General features: G+C 40.8%; 1 protein-coding gene and 1 pseudogene across 12 annotated transcripts in view; both read left to right on the top strand.

Annotated features, from left to right (window-relative positions):
- Clasp1 (cytoplasmic linker associated protein 1) overlaps positions 1 to 13,489 on the top strand; it is a 260,640-nt gene that overhangs the window by 70,436 nt on the left and 176,715 nt on the right. The window lies entirely within an intron of this gene.
- The window catches only part of LOC147829881 (calponin-3 pseudogene), a 74,305-nt pseudogene that overhangs the window by 42,769 nt on the left and 18,047 nt on the right, over positions 1 to 13,489 (top strand). Inside the window, exon 1 of the transcript XR_015446252.1 lies at positions 1 to 13,489. This exon is cut by the window's left edge and continues 42,769 nt beyond it; it is cut by the window's right edge and continues 18,047 nt beyond it. The product of XR_015446252.1 is annotated as a calponin-3 pseudogene (transcript).

Genomic DNA, 13,489 nt, shown 5'->3' with positions numbered 1-13,489 from the left:
TTTGCATTTATCCCCATTTTACAGATGAGGAAACTGAGGCACCTAGAGGAAATGATTTTCTCTATGTTACACAGCTAGAAAGTGACAGTGTAGGTCCAGACTGTACTCTTAATGATTATGAGGTACTGTCATTGTCAGCATGATGTAATAAGGGCAGCCATGGTGAGCCTCTAGTGCATATAGCATTCAGAATAATCATTTAAAATCATAAATTGGGTTCCATGTCTTGATAGCCTAACCCTTTCTAGTGGCTTCCTAGTATACTTAGAATTAAAGCTGTACCTTATAGGATAGATGACCCTGTGCCCATGGCCTGGGCCTATCTATCTCTTAATCTTATTTTTATGCCTGTTGTTTTATACTGGACTCAGCCACATTGGCCTTTCAATCTTCAGGACATGCCTTTGATGCTTTTCTCATGGTTAGGAAAGCCATATTCTAGAATATTTTCTACAATGAATGTATCCAGTGCATTTTAGGAGATTGTTATTAGCTGAGTGGAAATTTCAGACATTTGGAATTAGTCCTCATTTATCTGGAAAGAGCTATCTCCAAGTGGACATATCCCCTTATTTAGCTGTAAGCCTGTTAATTGTTTATCGCCGGGAAGTTTTGCTCAAGTTGTTATGGTTATTTGCTTTCATGTGTTCTTTTGCCCAACTAGAATACAGCATGTTCCTTATCTGAAATCAAAGGCATTTTGCTTTCTCTAAGGGTCATTTGTCATATGATTGGACTATCTCTGTGTGAGGGTGGGAGTGCTGCCCTGCCTTCAGGTTCTCAGGAGGAAGGAGCTTGGCTTTCCTGACCAGCTAGGCAGAGGACTGGCTGTGAACTCTGAGTTGTGCTGAGCCATTCGACTGGGCTTTGTGAGCTGTTACTGACTTGGCACTGAGCCTGAGAGCATGGTACACACCAGTCTGAGATCTTGGACAAGTGGCTAAATCCCTCTATTCTATTCTGGGCTTTCACCCACTTGACTTGCACCAGAAATTTTAATTCCAAGAAAAGATTTTTGATATACATTACATTTAATATGTATTGGAAATTGGGTACTTTGATGACACCCTAAAAGCCTGTAAGGCTTTAATGTTTCTCTGTTTTTGTTTCATGGGTGTAAAACCATGTAAGTTTTACAAGTTCACCAGTCCACTAAAATTCTGCCAGCTTGCCCATCAAGGAAGACAAAAATAGTCATATAGAAAAGGAGACTTTCGAGACTCAGAGCAAAGAAAATTATTGAGATCTGGAATTTTGTGAGGGCCAAAGGCTTTTCTTTCTTCTTTTTCTTTTTTCCTAATATCTCTTTATTGTACAGATTTCTGTTTGGGTGCCTTCATCAACAAACTGTGAGGAACGATAATTAAGTTAGAGATTTACATACCCACTTCACAAAATTTTTTGAAAAGAGATCCCTGGGTAGTTTAAGAGAGAAGGATATTCCCTGTCTTCAAACCAGGGATGATAGCAGAGTAAATGTGGTTTACATATGAGGGCTTGTTTGTTAGGTTACAGCTAACCAGTGCTGGAATCCCAGTTTCCCTTCTCTCAAAAGCTTCTGGAGATGGTGACCTTGGAGCTATTCTTTAAAAAACAGGCACGTTTTTGGCAGGTAGAAGGACATTCCAGGTGGACATAGTGCCTGAGCAAAGCTGTGGTGGCTGGAATGGGCTGGGCCATGGTCACCAGTGGTGAAGCCTTGGGGTACTGCCTTTCCCCATTCTCAAGGAGGAGGACAGGAAGACAGGGATTTTATTTGTTTCAGCCTGTAAGCTGAGCACTTAGGACAGTGCTGGCCCATAGCATCGCTCAAATTATTTGTTCAGTGAATGGATAGAGGTGGGCATAACAAAAACAGCTAACATTCATCAAAGAGTTCTGTGTACCAGGCCTGTGCTGAGCTCTTTTAGGCAAATAATTTCACTGCATCCTCACAACCATCTTGATAGTTGCTACTGTAGTTCTCTTTTAATAAGTGAAGATAAGCGGTAGAACTGTCACCTGAAGTTGGGCTATCTGCATTCAGAACTCAGACTCTTCTGAACTGTGCTTCCTAGAAAGATAGGTTGGTGTTGAACCTTGAAGCACATGGCTGCTGTGCCAAAGCAAGCTGGTTTTATGCAGGCTGGGAGGGTTCATTGAAGGCTTTTTTAGTAGGTCCCCAAGTTGTTTCAGGTTATACTTTGGAAAGTTAAGAAATTATGGTGTCATTGCCAACTTGGGGTAAATGAGAGGTTGCAGGAAATAGTTCACTGAGATAAGTCGTTGTGAGTTTGGCAGTGAATTATTGAAATCTTGAAGGAAGGTTAAGTAATACTTTGAACATTTGGCACTGGAATGCAGTTATCATTACCAAAGTTCCTAGTGGCACATGAAAGTAATTTAAGACTTGTGTTATGCTTTGCACAAAATAAATCCCCACTAAAATGAATTGATTTTTTTTTTTTTTCTAAAACACCTTCTGTTTTGGAACTTTGAATCTCCTTGGCCTAATAAGCACTGTCAACAGATATCTCTTTAGCTCTGTCGTGGTTCCTCTTGAAAACAGCCTTTTGAGAGAGAAGCCTAAGTCATTTCCACCAAATGCTTACATTTTACAAACTAGTACAACTCAGAATACAGTCAGCCCTCTATATATGCAGGTTCCACAACTGCAGATGCAACCAGCTTTGGAATGAAAATGTTTGGAAAAAAACTGCATCTGTTCAAACATGTATAGACTGGTTTTCATTGTCATTGTTTCCTAAACTGTATAGTTTAACAACTTATTTATATAACATTTATACTGGATTCAGTATTATAAGTAATCTAGAGAGAATTTGGAATATATAAGATGTGCATAGGTCATATGCAAATGCTGTGCCATTTTATACAAGGAGCTTGAGCATCCACAGATTTCGGTACTCATGGAGGTACTAGAACTAATCCCCGTGGATGCTGGGGGATGATGGCATAGTATAACACAACATATTATAGTATGATATGATTGTTCATAAAGCATTCCAGGATATATAAAAGTGAGTATTCATATTAGACATCTGGCGTGTGATTTGGTGATGGGACCCAAGAAATGCAAAATGCTTTGAGGCCTGGCCAGTGGTCCCACAGTTTTCCTCCCCATTTCTCTTCTTGCACCCCCACATCCATCCCCCTGTTAAGTGGATTGTTTCAGAACCACCTGCATAGTTTATGGGGTAGTCTTTTTAGAATTTTTTGGTAGCTTGCATTAAACCAGTGAAACCTAAGAAGGGTGCTGGAGATCCATTAATAGGACCCACAGCTGTTAATCTCAGAGGGGAGCATGGGTCTGAGCCCAGTGCTAGCTAGTTCTTGCTGCATGCCCATTTCTGGCCTCCCCCAAGTACTCTGCAGGAAATTGCACTCGGCTTTTGAGACATTTCCTCTTGAGAAAAAAGACAGATCCTAGGGCTTTTAAAAAATACTTGCCCTGGGCCGGGGATTTAGCTCAGGGATGGCACCACCTGCCTCACAAGTGCAAGGTCCTGAGTTCCATCCCTGGCACCAATAAAAATAAAATACTTACCCTGAGGATGAGTTACAGTTGATAGACTGACTCAAACAGAGATGACTTAGCACACGTGTTACGATCTTCCTCCTTGCACTGTGCATGCTGCCTCCCAGGGTGCTGTCAGCATACAACCTGGAGAATGCAGACTTGCTGTTTATGCCTGATAATCCTTCTTTTGAGTTATTTTGCCAGGTAGTAGCCAGAGTTGGAGCAGCATGAGAAGAAGGCTCTGGGCTCCCAGTGTGGGGCATCAGCTGTCACTGCAGCTCTTTGGGCTCTGACAGCCTTCCCCTGCCAACGGAGGGATGAACATACAAGGTCATGGTGAGGTCGGTGGGAAAGTGGCTTTAGGGTAGAGCCTTCGGCTGACTGTGGGTATGGAGGAAGTTCATTTCAAAGCTTAGAGGAGGGTTTGTTTTGTTTTTGTTTTAAATTAAGCAAAGTGCCTCTCGTTTTATGGGAACACAGCTGCTGCGTAGGGCTATGGAGTCGTGTAGAAAGGCCGCTCTGGTAGGAATAATGCACAGATTGCTTGTGGCATGTTGAGAATGGCTGAAGAAAGTGGCCCCTTGTTCATCTAGCCTTGCTTCGTCTGGGAAGGCAAAGCAGAGTAAGACATAGGGTTCCAGCCTGAAAGGCCTGTGCCTAAGAACGCGTGTGCACTTTGCCCAGGACAGTCCCTGTTTATGCCTTTTGTCCTGGTATAGTAAACTCCTCTTTGAACCTTAGTGTCCCCTGGTGTGGATGATAAATGATTTGGTTACCTTACCCATAGTCTAGTGGTGGGAAGCAAATAACTGAACACTCAAGCTGGAACTGAGCGGGATGTGCAAAGAGGCCCAGCCTGGTCTGTTCACCTTTCCCCCTGCTTGCATAGCTTCTGTCCTCTTGTCTGGCAGCCCCTCATCTATGTGGATTCTGCTGTTTATCCCAATGTCCCAACCTCTTCTTGCCCCACAGCAGCCCACAGAAGTCCAGCACTTCCTATGGCCCAGGTGGATAAGCTTTCAGGCCCACTGCAGCCCCCATGGAGCATATTCTGAGTTGTGGCTTCCCCTCTTTTCTCACACTGTGTTTGTTCAGAGAAAAATTCCATCTGCTAATGGCTCTTTGGGTTCTTCCTGTCCCCCAATCCTCTGGGTTGGTTTGAAAGGCAAACTTCTGTGCTCTATCATTTTGATGGACTATGTGGAACAAAGGTTCATAAGAAGGTGTGATTGCTTTTCTGTCTTCAGCTGGTATGCTTTTGACTTCTTTTTTTGGTACCGGGGATTGGTACCAGGGAACTCGGGACCTTGCACTTGCGAGGCAGGTGGCAGAACCACTGAGCTAAATCCCCAGCCCTGCTTTTTGATTTCTGATTCCTAACTCTCTTCACCCCTGACAAGACAAAATAGTGCTAAAGAAAGAGCTGGCTTTGGAGCCTTCAGACTCAGGGATGAGTAGGTAATTAATAAGTCTGTGACTGAAACAGGGTAAATCGAACACAGGGTGACGGCCAGTATCCTTTCTGCCTAAAGCCTTCAATAATTCTTCAACAGTTCTAAGTTAGGGCAAAGCCCTTAATTATTAAATTAAACTTACATCTATCTATCTATCTATCTATCTATCTATCTATCTATCTAGTGTCCTGGTGTGTATTCCAGGATGGTCTCAAATTCATGAATGCTCAGCCTCCTGAATGCTGGGATTACAGGCACGTGCCACAGTGCCTGGCTTGAAATCAGACCACTTTAGAATCATGATTTGAGACTGTCCAGTGCTGGGCCAGAGGGAGTGAGTGATAGGGTCTCAGACATAATGTACTGTGGTTTCTAAAATGGAACATTTAGAGAGGAATGGGCAGTGTTAGATTTCCTCTTTGTTTTCTATCATTGCCTTTGGCTGAACAGTTAATTTTTCATTTGAAATTATTCTGTCATGAACTTTACTTTTTAATCCCTTGATCATACTTCCAAATGTGGTTTTGCTTGCTTTTGAAATTTGGAATCATCATTAGAGATGAGTAGGAGTATTCTTTTGTAATAATAAAAGAAACTGGCTTGAGCTGAGAGTTTATTCCCACTTCTCGGGGCCTTTTTGTTTTCCAAGAGGTTGGAAGTTAGAAGCAATTAGAGTAGCTAATTCATTTTGATTTCTCTGTCCTGCCTTTAAGCTTTTTGTGCAAGAACAAATCGGCTTATTTTTCATGAAAGAATTTGATAAAGTGTGTAGGCATGCATCATTTTTTAGTTCTCTTTTTTTTGCAAGACTACTGTTCATTGTGTGTTTGAAAAGCATGAATGAACTTTTGGAATGGAAATGGAGGGGCTCAACCCTGAAATGAGGTTTTTCCTGATTCTTCCTGCCTCTTTTGAGCTGTTACTGATTGTCTTTGACAAGATCTCTTTGCTTTACTTGCTTGTTTTCCTCCCTTCCTTTTTTCTCATCTCCCCTCCACTCCCTCCCCCTCTCTTCCCTTCCTTCCTTTAAAGTGAAGCATTTTTATTAGAAGGCTCAAATGATAATATGCTACCTTGAACAGCTAGACTGTACAAGAACAGATCTGACATTTCCTTTCTCATGTCCTCGGGATATATATATATATATATATATATATATATATATATATATATATGTTGTTCTTTCCCAAGACCTCTAACTTCATCCTGGAGTAGGGCAGAAACATGGCTTATAGTTTCTGTCAATTCCTCCCTGGGCTCCAGAAAAGGTATTGAACCTTTGAACCAATAAGTGGGTTGCTGGTGATAGTGCCTGGTGGTGGTGGTGGGCGGGGGCAAAACTGTGTTTAATCCCCACTTCTGTCCTCCCCAAGGAGACTGTGTTCTCTGGCCTCCTGCCCAGCACTGGACAGTTTGCTCTGTGAACACTATGGTGTAGAGTCCAGTGCTGGCCTAGGTGGTTCTGGTATATGGTGGCTGGAAGTCAGAGAATGGAGAGGAAAGTGAAGGCAGGTGGAGTGGGAGGCCTCCACTAGAGAAGAGGCACCTAGCACACAGCAGGAATGAAGCCAGGTAGGGAGGGGCTGCTGCCTCATGGAACCCTGGGGACTTCACAGCTGCCTCTGGAGAAGTGTAAGGCATGTATTGGGCTTGGCCTTGGTTGGGGCCATCGTCAGGACTCACAGTCATGCTTGTATAACATTTCAAAGTTAGAAGAGCCATGAAAAATATTCTAGAACCATTTCTCTGTACGAGTAAAGAAACTGAGACCTAGAAAGACAGGTGACTTCCTTTCCAGATTCTGAAAAAGTACAGTCAAAAAGGGCAGGAGAAGATTCCCTGTACTCACCCAGGGCATTGAAAGAGAAAACTTAGAAATGAAAGTCTGAACCCTAACAAAACCCTAGAGAACAAAAAATCAGCTTAAGTGAAATTTATCTGTTGTGTTTGATCCCCTTGTAAATAATTGAAGAGTTTGGGATAGCTGCAAAGTGGAAGTTTCCAAATTACATTTATGCAAAAATATTTAAAAGAGCAGTTCAGTATTCTGCTCATTCATTTTTATGGAGGGAGTCAAAGGACTCTGTCAGTGTTGAAGCAACTGTTTATGTTCTAGCCCAGTAGTGGCAAACCTATGGCATGTGTTCTGCAGTGAGTTATTTGTATCAGCTGAAAGGTTCACCATCTCTGTGAATCTAGCCCAGTGTGGCATTGAAGTTATTTATTTGTTCTTTGCTGGATGACTACATAAGTCAATGAAAGGCAGAATTCAGGAAAGGGGGTGAAAGATGTTAAGGCCTTATGCTGAGCATTTTCTGAATCCTTTCCTTCAATCCTTGGAGTAACTCAAACTCTGTAGCAAATGTTTATTCAGTGCAGGAAAGCAAGTGGTCACATGGGGCCCTGAAGGCAGATTGCTTGGCTGGCTCCTGTGCTGTGTCTAAGCTTAGTTCTTGCCCTAAGGAGACAAAGGCAAGTGGGTGGGCTGCTGCTCTGGGAGGGCTTGCTGTCCAAGGAAGAGGCTGTCGGTTCTCTCATTAGTGTCTGTAGTGAGAAATTCATTTTATGTTGTAACCCATAGCAACACATTACCTCAGGCAGAGGTAAAAGTTTCTTCTTGAGATAAACCTTAGGAGATAAAAATATTTATGTAACATTAAGCCCTAATGTAACGAAACCTTGAGCCCCCTCCTTGTAAATTGTTGATTTCCTAAATAAAACAGTGTAGCCTCTGATTTTTGCTGTCCTGATACTTGCAGATATATGACTGTTGTAGATATGCCAGATTAGAGAGGAAACTTCCGATTTTTCACTCGAGGGAATAGTAACCATATGAATTACATCTTTTGTTTTTTTTGTTTTCTCCTGTAAACCTTGCAGTAGTAGAGTCTTGCATATGAGCTGAGGCAGGAGGATCACTTGAACCTAGGAGTTTGAGGCCAGCCTGGCAATATAGAAAGACTCTATCTCAAAAATAGAACAAAACCAAACCAAACCGCCGAAAGTATCCTGTATTTAGGAATTTGGGAAGCCCAGTATTTCAGAAGGCTAGATTCACTTGCCTGTATTTCAATACTAATACTTTCTTACTGTTTTGTTTTGTCTCTTGAGTTTTCCTTTGACAGTGGTCACATGAGGTCAGTACACTGTACTGCACTAGCCTTTCCTGAGTAAGGGAGAAGAGGGTCTTAGGTTAGGTTTTACAGCAAGTAATTGATATACACACAAAAATAGACTCACACAGTGAGTCTACATCCAGCATTTACATATGATTGTCAGTAACTTGTGTGTAGCATGCCTGGAATTGAAGTGATATAGGGGTAGAAATAAACTTGGCACCATACTCTTGGATGTGTATTCCTTCCCTACTTTGTAGATGAAAACTGTACAGAAGATAATCTTCTGTTCCTGCCTGGCAGGTAGCTTCTAGGGAATTTAAATTTGTTTGATTAAAATTTAAAATAAAAAATTTTATTTTGACTTTAATTATAAAATTATGTGCATATTTTAAAATTTTCATAATGCAGACATGTATGAAGCACTAGGCAAAAAAAGTTTCTCTGAATATAAGCACATTGCACATGAATTTTTTAAAGGGTCATGCTGTACATATTGTTCTGCAATTTACTGAGTTCTTTTTCTTTTTTAAATTTCATAACATAGACATCTTTCCGTGCTAAATAAAAGTAGGTCTCAATTATTTTTTCCAGAGAAGCTTTGTATTCATTGTTTGAGAAGCACTGTAAATTTTCATTATTATTTTTGAATAAACTTTTTACTTTACAGTAATTTGAAGGTTCTTGTTGTATACATTTCACTTGGCTTTCCTCAGTGTTACCATCTTACAGTAGTATCGGATATCTGTTAAGATTAAGAAATACAGGCAGAGGCACAGTGGTAGAGTACTCACCTTGCATATGCAAAGCCCTAGGTTCAATCCCCAGCACCACAAAAACGAAAAACAAAACTGGGAAGTACAAGGGTCTTGGCACAATACTGTTACTTGAACTGCAGGCTGTATTTGGATTTCTTCAATGTTTTCATTAATGTCCTTTTTCTTTTCTGAAATGCAATCCTGGTTACCACATTACATTCAGGCATTATGATGATGGTAATAATGATGTGTTAGTCAGCTTTCTGTTGCTGTGACAAATCCTTGGGAAAATCAGCTTTCTGGGAGGAAAGGTTTGTTTTGGCTTATAGGTTGAGAAGTTTTTTTGTGGTTGATTAGCTCCATTGCTTCTGGCCCTGTGGTGAGACGGAGCATCGTGGGGAAGAGGGCAGCTAGAGGAAAGCTGTTCATCTTGTGGCTGATGTGCCAAGAGAGTAGGAAGAGAGCCAGAGGGAGCAAGGGGCCAGGGACCATGCATGGTCTCTGTGCTATCAGACTATGATCTGATCATTGGATTAATCCCCTGATGAAGTTAGAGCCCCCCTGAGCACAGTCACTTCAAAACCTCATCAGCTGGCAACCAAGCTGTCAACATAATGAGGTTTTAAGTGCCTTTTTGAGATAAAATTCACATAATGTAAATTATAAAATTCACCCTTTTATAATATAGAACTCAGTGGTTTTTTGTATATTCACAGAGTTGTACAATTATCACCACTATATAAATTTTGAATATTTTCATTATCTAGAAAAGGAACTCCATACCCATTAGGAATTATGCCCCATCCTCCCACCTGAAGCCACTTGCAACCACTAATCAGTTTTCTGTCTTTGAATTTTTTGTTTCTATTCTTGATATTTAATAAGATAGAATAATATAATAGGTGCTCTTTTGTGTCTGGTTTATTTCATTTATGGTGTAATGTTTTTAAAACTTATTCATATTGTATTATGAGTTCAATATTTAATTTCATGTTATTGCCAAATAATATTCCATTGTATGGATAGGCCAGTTTTACCTCTCTATCACTTGCTGGACATTTGGGTTGATTTCATTTTTTGACTTATGAATAATGCTGTTGTGAAGATTTGTAATTTTGTGTGGATGTAGGTTTCACTTCTCTTGAGTATATACCTAGAGGTGGAATGGCTGAGGTATAGGATAACTCTTGACTTTTAATACTTTGAGGAATCACTAGACTGTTTTCCAGTTAAAATTCTGCCGGCAATATATGAGGGTTCCAATTTCTCCACATTATCACTAAAAATTGTCCTTGTCTTTATTTTATTTTAGCCATCCTGGGTTTTGGAAGACAATCAATCTTCTGGGTTTACCTTGGGCCATGTGGTTTGCATGTCTCAGAAGGTGTGGTTTAGGGCCAGGGATTTAGCTCAGTGGTTCTGGCGCCTGCCTTGCAAGCGCAAGGTCCAGAGTCCCCGGTACCAAAAAAAAAAAAAAGAAGGTATGGTTCATACCTTGGCCATCTCCATCACAGTGACCCAGGTCCTGAAAGCTTTCTCTTCAAGTTCAGACAAAGGATGGCTTTTGAGTACTGTCTTTAGTGAATCTGGGTTTGCTGATACCTGCAGTTTTAGTAAATGGATTTTTCATAAAATATTTGGAGGGTGACTAGGCCAGGATGAAAGCTTCTGTTTGCAAGGTCATTCTGATGGAATAAGCTGAGAAGAGCTCTGGAGGAATCTGGCTATCTAAAACTTTCGTGGTTTAGAGCCTGAGGATTTTGGGAACATATTACCTTTCCTGGTAGTCCACAGTGAAATGCTTTGAAGAGTGCCTGGAGGGTTTCTTTGATGTTTTCTCATTTCTAATCTGAGTGAGGTAAAACTGTCTACTTGGTGCTGCTTTCCCATGTTGGTATGGTGGGTTCTGGGGAGGGGCTGTGGGAGGGGCTGTGGGAGCGGCTGCAGTAAGAACATTATAGTGCCTGTTAGTATGTATTTTCCTTATATACTATGTATGTATTTTTGTATAATAATAGATTGTATGAGTTTTAAGTAAATAATCATACTACGTAGTCTAATTGAGATATGAAATTGAAGGTTTAGATGCTACAGCTTTAAGCTGTCAGCTGTTTGAAGGTAGGCATGAACAGAACTAAAATCCAGGTAGGACTAACTTTCACCATGTGCTCTTGGGATAGGCAGTGGTAGAATTTGGGGCATGCTGACCTTGAACTCACTATATAACCCAGGCTAGTCTTGGACATATGGCAGTCCTCCTGCTTCAGCCTCCTGAGTACTGGAATTACAGGTGTGTGCCACCACACCCAGCATGGCATCACTTTTTAGCAAGAAGTATGGAAGGAGGAATGTATGTCAGAATTCATTTATTCATGTTCAACTTAATTTTGAGTCCAAGGGAAAGACCCTTTTCCAAGTGAACAAGAAGGCATCAATGGAATTTATGGATTTATTCAACAAATAAGCTTTTGTACAATAACAGTGAATAATCAGATACAAATTTGTCTTCATGAAGCTTATGTGCTGCATGGGGAAAGAGTAAACAAGTTAACTGAGTGATTTTACAGAATATTGGAAAGTGGTCAGTGCTTTGGAGTGAAATAAAGCAGGGTGGGTATAGGGAGTTTGTGATCGTACCTGTAATTCATTGAGTAGTAGTTGGGCAGGTCTGCTAAGGATGTAATATTTAAACAAAGCCTCGCAAGAGAGGCTGGCACAACTTGATGGGTTCTTGAGAAGAGTGTTCCAGGCAGAGAGAGCATCACTGCAAAGAGCAGAGTGGATCTGGCACCACAGGGAACAGCCAGGAGGCCAGTGGAGGAAGAGGGCAGTAGGTGAGCTCAGAGAGTTCAGAGGAGTCAGATGGTGAAAGCATAGGCTCTTGTAAGGATTGGCTCTTAGCTAAGGTGAGAGCTGTTGGGTGCTTTTGCATAGTAACAGGACGTGGCTTCCCTTCTGAAAGGACAGTCTGGCTGCCTGTTGAGAACAGCCTGTTGGGAGAGAGTAGAAGTAAGGATACAAGTAGGATAAAGCAAAAATTAATGTCTTGATGGCAGCCATTGTATTTGGGTTTGTTAATTGGAACACATAGTTCATGTTGTTTACCTCCCCCAAATATGCTGGCATTATTGTTGATGTTGTCGATAGATGAATAAAATACAGAGCTTGCCTCCAGGAAGCTTAAGTAGTCAGTGGTGGCAAACCTATGGCACATGTGCTATAGTGGGCTGTTTGTATCATTGAAAGCTCTAAAAGCTTTGCCATCACTGGACTAGGGTTTAAGCACTAGAGAAATAGATGGTTTGAAAATTATGGCTCACATCAGACTTTGACTGCTAGAACAGCAGTGCATAGTAAGTTACTGGAAACACTGCTTTCCATCTCTGTGTAGTGGATGCTGGTATGTGCCCACTGGAGTTGATGATGCTTGAAGTGAGCCTTGAAAGAGGAACAAGAGCAGACAGGAGAGGGAATGCAAAATACTTGAGGCAGAGAAGACTGTGAGAGCACAGTGCATTGAGGAAACTTCAGGTGATTACAGTAAAGGACAGCAGAGAGACTAGTTGAGGATTATATGAACCTCACACTTTCTGGAGAGTTCTTGCAAGGCCCTTTAAGACCCTTGGTATGCACAAGCAATGTTGCTCTCCAGTCACAGATCTCAGCTCCTGACCCTGGGCCTTGTTGCCTCTGGTAACAGCCATTATTTCTTGATAGATAAGTAAAAGGAGCTTTTCCATGGTCCAGTCACTGGAGAGGTCAGAAAAGAATTCTGTTAAGACTGGTAACTGATTTTGCTTTAAAAATAAAAGCTTTATTGAGTTATAATCTGCGTACCGTAAAATTTATGTAGGTGTACAATTCAGTTATTTTTAGTATATTTACAGAGTTGTGAAACCATCATTACAATATAATTTAAAAACATTCCTCCAGCCCCCACCCCCCCAGTCCCATTTGTTGGTAGTCCCCGTTACTGCTGCCAGCCTAGGTAATCACTTGTTTGTTTTCTGTTCTTATGGATTTGCATGTTCTGGACAGTTACTGTAAATGAAATTGTATAAGATGTTGTCATTTGTGTCTCATTTCTTTCACTTACCATCATGCCTTCAAGCTTCGTCTGTGTGGTAGGGTGTTATTTAGTTTGTTCCTGTTCAGTGGGATTTCATTGTGTGAATATACCATACTTTGTTTATTCATTTGCCATTTTTTGGACATTCAGATTATTTCTACCTTTTTTGTTACTATAAATGACACTGCTATTATGAATTATGACTGATTCACAAACAAATCTTTGTGTGGCTATGTTTTCATTTCTTTTTGGCGGATACCTAGAACCTTGAATGCTCATTTCTGTTTCCAAGAGACACTGGAGTAAAGCATCCCACATTTCTAAAAATCCTTCTGTTTTCAAAGCTATTTTTGAAGTTGTAATTCTGTAGAACTCCTATAGAACTTTTAATTTTTTAAAGCAATAAGCAAACTATAGTATTTCAATTCTGAGACTCACTCCCCTCACAGTTCTAACATCTCTGATATCAGGATGAGTGGTATAGCAAACTTTTCTTGTCACCAAATTTTCCTTATTGTTCATAAAATTGATGGTGACTTAGATTTGATGAAATATGGAAGATATTATTAGGATAA

Source organism: Heterocephalus glaber, unplaced genomic scaffold (assembly GCF_053883595.1).
Source record: "Heterocephalus glaber isolate CG9 unplaced genomic scaffold, H.glaber_assembly_v1.0 deba00000347, whole genome shotgun sequence".
Taxonomy (NCBI): domain Eukaryota; kingdom Metazoa; phylum Chordata; class Mammalia; order Rodentia; family Bathyergidae; genus Heterocephalus; species Heterocephalus glaber.
Note: the sequence above shows the minus strand (reverse complement) of the source record. Positions and strands in the feature narration are given on the sequence as shown.